Below are 8,259 nucleotides of genomic sequence, written 5' to 3'. Positions count from 1 at the left end.
TAATTGCATAAGGCTAAGCACTGGCTTTCCTTGCATCGAGACTAAGCATTGTCTCCATTTCGCATGAGGCTAAGCATTGCCTCCCTAAATTGCACAAGGCTAAGCACTGCCTTCAATTGCATGTGACTAAGCCTTGTCTCCTTTTCTTGCATGAGGCTAAGAACTGCCTCCCTCAATTGCATAAGGCTAAGCACCGCTTTCAATTGCATGACACTAAGCCCTGTCTCTTTTTCTTGCACGAGGTTAAGCCCTGCCTCCCTAAATTGCATAAGGCTAAGCTCTGCCTTCAATTGCATGAGACTAAGCTCTGTCTCCTTTTCTTGCATGAGGCTAAGCCCTGCCTCCCTAAATTTCATAAGGCTAACCTCTGCCTTTCCTTTCCCAATACCAAATGTTACGCTACTTGCAATCTAGCACTATTTTGCCTTCTCGGGGGCTAAGCTCTGTCCCAATCTTATGCAAGACTAAGCTCTGTCTTATTTTTCTTATGTGATCAAGCATCATGTCTCTGCATTTCATGGGCTAAAATATCGCCATTTTGTCCAAAGGCGTCATAGTCCGAAGGAATAATCCTCATAGCGTGAAGACACCATGTCATGGCCTGAGGAAATATTGCACATCATTATTCAAAGGCGTCATGGTTCAGAGGCACCACTCTCATGGCCCGAGAACATCATTTCATGGCCTGCGAATACCTTATCATGCTATTCATGGCTCGGGATGTCATGATCTAAGGACATCATCCTCATCGTCCGAAGACAATCTTCATGGTCCAAAGGGAATTTGCATCATGTTTAAATTCTCGCAATAACCCATATATATTTTGCATGCATCATATTTTAAGTTTTGCAGGTAATCCAGGAGGTAACCGTTCTTCAAATAGGAGCAACCTTTGCTCCGATTTCTGTTCATAACGTTCACACCCTGCAATTATTTCAAACGTAACCGACTCCCATCAATTACTAGCTTTTCTCTATGGCTATTCGGATACTTGCTATATAACACATCCATTACATTTCAGATTCACAGTCATAACTCCATATAAACCCATCCAATACTATCCCTCCCAAAAGAACCTTTTCCGAAACGTACAACCATTCCTATAACAACTCCGTCGGTTTCGTTCATCGTTGGATCCAAAACTGCACATGGCCTGATTCCTGTAAAACCAGGGATATGTAGGCTACTCAGAAACCAGGGTTCGGCCTATATTTTTCAAAATCACCCCATTCGGTCAGAATCGGTCATCATTTCTTTACCCGACAACTCTTTCATCCTTTCAGGGTAAAGAGGGGCAGCTGTTGATACCCAATTTTTCCCTCAGTTTTAAATATATACTTTCAAAATAGTGCATATACATCATCATTTTGATTTATGAGCACACACAAGTATTTTCATAATTTTTAAAGGCTTTAATCAATTTATTTCTCAATTTTATTATATAATTATTCAATAATTACCCTTCAAATTATTTTTATAATAATCATCTAAATATATTATGACGTTTTAAATATTTTCAGTGCCTCTCCTACAATTGCAATTGCATTTTTTTGGCTAAATTGCATATTTTTGCAATAATAGCCCATACACATACCTAATTACATTATTTTTTTGTTGCAAAATTAACTTTTTATATTTTTTTATAATGGTAGGTAATTATTTTTAATCATTTTTAGGCAAAAACGATATTTTTTTTATTTATCACTTTTATAAATTATTTATTTGATAAAAATCAGGTATTTAATATTTAGCCCTAAATTCCTCCTAATTTTCGGACCTAAAACTACCCAATACACTAGCCCAACACCCTTACACTAACCGAATTATCCCTGGCCCAAGACCAACTGGCCCAACCCCATACCTATTTAAACCATCCGACCTAGAACTCTTTTAAATCATGGTCGTTGATCTCTGAGATCAACGGTCCACGTTACACCCTCCTCTTTAACTACACCCAAACCCTAATTATTCTTCACCACCCCGCCGCCCTTGAACCCTCTCGTCTCTCATCTCTCACAAACCCAAGCTGCTGTCTCTCTTAACCCCTCCAAATCCGGCCCCAAAATGGAATCTACCATGGATTCTCTTGCCTTATTTACCTCCCCTCACTACTGGTTACTCGTTTATGATATTACCTAGGTTCTTGCCTAACATGGCAAGCAAATCTCGCCAAAATCGAACCAAATCAGTTCACATCTCTGATTTCTATTTCTATTATGTCTATGTTCATCATCTATTCTTTGTAAGTACGAATATTTTCATATATGTTGATGATTACTACCAACCCTAAATTAGGGTTTTCAAACTTCTTTCAATCGAACCAAAATAGGTTCGATTTTTCTAATTTTTAACGATATTCTGCCTCTATTCATCCTATTCTATGTGATGTTTACTTTATTTGTATATCCCGCCGATTTTATACTTCCCATAAAATTAGGGTTTGAGACTTTCCCTTTTCCTTATTGATTCCGATGAACCTTTCCTTTTCTGTGTTTGATTACTCTCTTTCCTTGTGTTTTCCTAATTTTTACTTTAGTATTTGCTTTAAATATTCTGAACGGTTTGCGTTTTGGTATTTATTGTGTATTTGCTTTAAATATTCTGAATGATTGTTGTGTGTTACCCTAGTTTTTGCTTTTGGTATTTGCCTTAAATATTATGAATAATTTTGTGCGTTTCCCTGATTTACTAAATCCTTGATTTGTGCCCTAAATTACCTCTAATTGAATCCGGAATATTTTCTTTCTAACCTATCTGAATGATTTATTTCCATGATTATGTGTTAATTTCTACCACTCTATAAACCCCTCCCTCTTCCCTTCAAGAGAAGACTTGAATCATTAACATTCACTAAAAACTGATGTTACTAGTCTTGTTCTCTCATATTCTCGTTCTATATTCGAATTTCTGGCCGGCTGAAAGCCAAGGCAAAAAATTCTGGGTTTTGCTATTGTGGACTTTGCTCTTTCTTGTTTTCACTTAACTGGTGAATTATTGAACCCTTTGCAATTCCATCACTATGTATCTGTAGCTCGCATGTGCTTTCACTTCTGAAGTTCATAGCTTAATGCGTTTTCTGGGATGTTCTAGTATGCAAGTTTGACTGTATTACTCAATGTTAGGCCTTTCTAATCTAAATTCCATTATGTTTGTAGTTTGAAACATGCCTGGACCTGAGTAAATTAAGTTTTCTCTAAGTTTGCCTAGCCTATGTGTATTGATGGTTAGAACCTTTGCATTTTAGCCTCTCTTTATGTGTTTGATTTTGGTAGCAACCTGTCACTTAAGCATGCCTTACTTTCATAATTCTTGCAGTGACCTGCTTTCATCCTGCTTGAATTCTGCTGCTAGTCAATATGATTCTCACTAGCATCCACACTTAACATAATCTGAATTTTTTCTTTTTCATGAGTGTTGATACCCAATTTTTCTCTACCTATTTTTTATACTCAAAATATTCTCAAAATAGCATGTATAAGCATGCCCAAAAGTTTGGTATTTTTCCTTTAATTTTAAAGATTTTTAAATCAATTTATTGTCTATTTTTACACTACAAAATTCAATAATTATTTCCAAACTAGCATTTTTGGTGAATAATTTATTTCATTTTCATATTTACACTAAGATATAATTAGGGTAATTTTTGCGTATTTTTTATACATTTGTTTGGTATTTTTAAGCTAAATTGCATATAATTGCAATTATAACCTATTTTACAATTAATGGCATTTTATAATCATAAAATCACTTTTTAGTATTTTTACATTAATATTTATATGTTATTAATTAGTCCAGTACCTTTATTTTATTTTCAAATCATTTTTTACTATTTTATTAAAATAATAAAAGGTGAAAATTGGCTATTTAACAAACAGCCCCATTTGCATTTCAATTATAGCCCCAATTTAACCCCACCCCATCAGATTGTAACTAAACCCATATGGCCCAATACCCCATCTGAACCAACCCAGCCCAATCCCTGATTGACCCGGTCCACTCCCGTTTTAATCTGAGCCGTTGATCAAATGAGATCAACGGCCCAGATTTAATTGCCTTAATTAAACCCTCACCTACCCCCTTTCCCCCGTCTCATTTTCGAGACTCCTCATCTCTCTCTATCTCTCATTCTCTCTCTATCTATCCGGTACTCTCTAGAAGCCCTTTGGCTTCTCCCCTCCGACGGGGTTTGTTCACCTTCTCCGACCAGTTCTCTCACCGGAACCTATGGCTCATCACTACCTCTTGGTCATCTACCCGCCTCTCAACCACTCAGTGATATCCTAGGCTCCTCAGATGAACCTGGAGCGGTTCACTCACCCCCCTATGGGTCTCTTGCCATTTTTCGGCCAATCTCCGGCCGTTTGAGTAAGTTTGCAGTATCTCCAGCTAAATCCATGCCGTTCATGAGGTTTGCCCTCTTTTCTGGGTTCCACGAAACCCTCGTTCTCTATATTCTGGGTTTTCTTTTAAGATCCGTTCTCTATTTACGATTCTATGAAGTTTCTTCGTGTTTTTCTCTGAAAAAGTTCTGTTTTTTAACAATTTCAAGAACTAGGGTTTCCCGACCAAGTTCTCGAAACAGTTCTTTGATTTTAAAACGCCTCTACTGTGTTTAATCGATTATTTTATGCTTTCTTGTTGCCTTGATTGTTATGCTGAAACCCCAATTTTAGGTTAACCCTCATTATGTGTATCCTTTTGTTACCTAATTGTGTGCATTCATGTGTTCTCCGTGACTCCTATTTAATTCGCTGCTATGACCTCTTCCTGTTGATTTCTATGAACATCTCTTCCTGTTAACCATGTGACTGCTATTTAAATGCTCAATAATTCCGACTCTTGCCCTACTGGCTGTTTATTTGATGATTTGTACTGATCCTCTTGTGTAAAAATCTCATGCTTGTGATACTTTCCTTAAAAATATGATCTCGTGTATTCCTTATGCAATTCTGTACCAATTTTGAATTATTTCTATATTTATGTGATGCTTTCCTTAATTACTTTGGATTCCCTAGGATTACGATTTGATCTGGGATCCCTTTGGTTGGATCTCCAACTGATGCCCTATTTTTACACGGTTATTTCAACCTTTCCTTAATTACCCACTATGTATTTGGCCTTGATTATGCACTATGTGATTCCTTTGCTTAAATAGCCTTGCTGGAGTGATTTCTTTCCTTATTCTACCTTGACTCACCGTTTGAACTAGACTCCTTAATTAAAGGAGTCCAGTTGTCTTAATTGACACTAATTGATTGCTATTTCTATGTTTGTGCACTCTTTGCCTATGTAATACTTGTTTTCAAAACTATATAAAGACCTGTCTTCCCTCTTCACACACACACTGAGATTCACACGAAAAAGACACTGACACAAATTGCCTCTGAAATCACTGATCACACAAACACACTCAAGACTGAGTAGTCTCTACTGCTCTTGTGCTTTTGCATACCACTGCTGTTCTCATCCTGCATATTACTGTCCTGTAGTTGTTTCCTTGTCCTGCATACTGCTGCTGCTGTGTTATTTCCAGCACTTTGCTATCCCCTAGTCTCTAACTGGTATGTTTTGCTATTTAGCTTTGTAGCATCTACACAACATGGTCCAGGTTTTGGTTACTTACTTACTGTTCCTTATGTGTTTCATCCTTTGGTTCCACTGCTTATCATGTAACTAGCTTAAGTCTGAATGTGTGTCTTGTTTTCCATATGGTTCCTTGTGATCATGTCATTACTATACCCATATCCCTCCCTTTCTTTATGTCTGATATGTCTCCAGTTCCTTCTGAGACTTTAGTCCTTATGTGTTCATGATTTGCTGATCCTCCCCTGACCTGGTTGTTGTCACTCTGCTCTCATTATGTGCTCAAACCTGCCTCTCCTGCTACTTGAGTGTTATGTAATCCTAACCCTACTGATCTGTGCTATTATTGTGACAACTATGTGGTAATTAAGTGATAACTATAACTCTATTTAAGTGCTAATATCAAAGTTATCTGTCCCCAATCCCTTACTCCTGTTTGTGTTTGCTCTTTCATGAGTTCTTTACCTGCTGGCTGTCGTTGTATTGCCTCTCTCTGTGACAAAAGATATTTTACCAAAATCTTTCATCATTTTCTGAAATCATCTTTTCAAGGCTGTTGTCTCAATTACTCTTTTCAAACTTGAAATTCTCTTTAAAACTCTTCTTCCCGCACTTCACACTATTCTTAGACTCTAGGCTCTGCCCCCTTCGAGTGAGCACTGCCTTGGGGACCTCTGAGTACCCACTGAACTCTGACACTCAAGGCTGGCCTTCTACACTGCACTTACTCATTCTTGTCTAGGGTGCCTAGGTGTGAGCACTGTCCAGGATCTTCTGAGATCCTTAGAGACTATGACACACTTGGGTTGTAAGGCCATGGCATATGGCAAGTGGATCTGGTACTTTGGGCCTACTGTTAGGCTTTCTATAGTATAGCTTCTTGATTTTCCTTTTATTCAGTTGTGTAATTCAGCAATTTTGGTCTGTAATAATTATTTGTAAAACACTTCAGGGCTGGATAGTGAAAAGGGTGGGGATGATACATGCTTAGCATAATTTTGGGTAGAAAACATGCTTTAGGATTACTTCACACTACTGGAAAATTGGTCTACGGTAACGCATGGAAAACCGTTCCAGTAGGTAGATAAACCGTTGCCGTAGCGATATTGGAACGGTTTACAGACCGTCACATCCGCTCGCGTGCCAATAGAGCTATTGGAACGATTCTTGGAACGGTTTTCATCTCCGTTGCTATAGAGATGTCTATCGCAACGGTTTTCCCTTTCTCTATCAGAATGATTATTCCTTCCAATTGGGACTGTTTAAAATCGTTACTATAATGTGTATGCAACGGCTCATAACCGTTACCATATTATCTAATGCAACACTTTGGTAAGCTATTGTTACGGTTATTTATGGATGTAACAACGGTCTCTTTAAGCTATTGTAACGGTTGTTTTTGTATTGCTACGGTTTTAAATACCTATTGGAACGGTTTAGAGGGCATTTTGGAATGGCTTACCAGATCTATTGGAACGGTTTACATGCTAATGGAACGCCATTTGTGTCCTATTGCAACGGTTCTAGTAGGCTATTGTAACAGTTCATTTAAAACAGAAATAACACTAAAATTTAAATAAATCACAAAATGAAACTATTAATGATATAACTAGTCCAACAAGCTAATAATATCCATAAAAGTAAATGTTCTACCCCAAGTGCATAAGTTTAATACATTTTAAGATAGTAAGTTTTAAAATGTTGACAACAAAAGATTCCTAGAACATTCATCTATAGCAATTCAAAATTCATCTTAAGTAAGGTCTAGATCTTCATTGCCTTCATCTTCTATTTCTTGATCTACTCCACCTACAAAAGAGGATAAATAAAGTCATTACCTTTCATCTGGAATGCCTAAACTAAATAAATTGATCCAAAAAGAAAAAAAAAATAATGGACATACAAGATGCTAGTCATGAGCCTAGCTCTTCTACAAAAACACCTTAGCTAGACCCAAATTTGGACATTAAATGTACATGCAAGCTACTAAAAAAGAACAACATATCAAATTAATCATGTTATAGGATTTAAAAGGAAAAGAAGTCAGTTTGCACATGTATAGCGTTAATTATATCATTATTATAATGTTGCAGTGGCCGGGAATTGAAACAGAGACAAAGATAGGTACATCAAGTTACCTTCCGCCCATGAGTTAGCCGTAGCCGAGGGTAGTCTTTCAAGACATCATGGACGTATTATGCAACGACTGGCCAATTCTGTGGTCAAAATGAAGATCATTAGATGTCCGTTCTTTTGTTAACATGGGCAACTCCAGCATCCAGTTGACATTAAGAAAAAGCAACAAGAAAAGTTGGCACTCACATTCTCCTGCATCTCGTTCAACATAAGATTGAAAGAATCTATTATAAGGTCTTTTGAGAGCACTTCATGAGGAAGTTGCAAAATATCCAGCAACATTTTCAGTTCCTGATATATTTAGAGAGAGAGAGAGAGAGAGAGAATAAGTGTTAAAATTTTCAATTAAGAGCCAAGGAAGGTTCAGATTTTGGGTTAATTCAGAAGATATGTGAGAGTTTGTACCACAATGGCACATAAATCCTGTGATTCAAAGCGATCAAACAGGAATTCAAGATTATCTCTGACCATTTTGTTCATCCTATCAGCAATCAAACTTCTCAAGTTGATGGTCCTTCCTAGAAGCTGCATGTTACAAAA

The sequence above is a fragment of the Nicotiana attenuata genome, chromosome 8 (genome assembly GCF_001879085.1).
Source record: "Nicotiana attenuata strain UT chromosome 8, NIATTr2, whole genome shotgun sequence".
NCBI classification, from domain to species: Eukaryota; Viridiplantae; Streptophyta; class Magnoliopsida; order Solanales; family Solanaceae; genus Nicotiana; species Nicotiana attenuata.
This window is presented reverse-complemented; position numbering follows the sequence as displayed.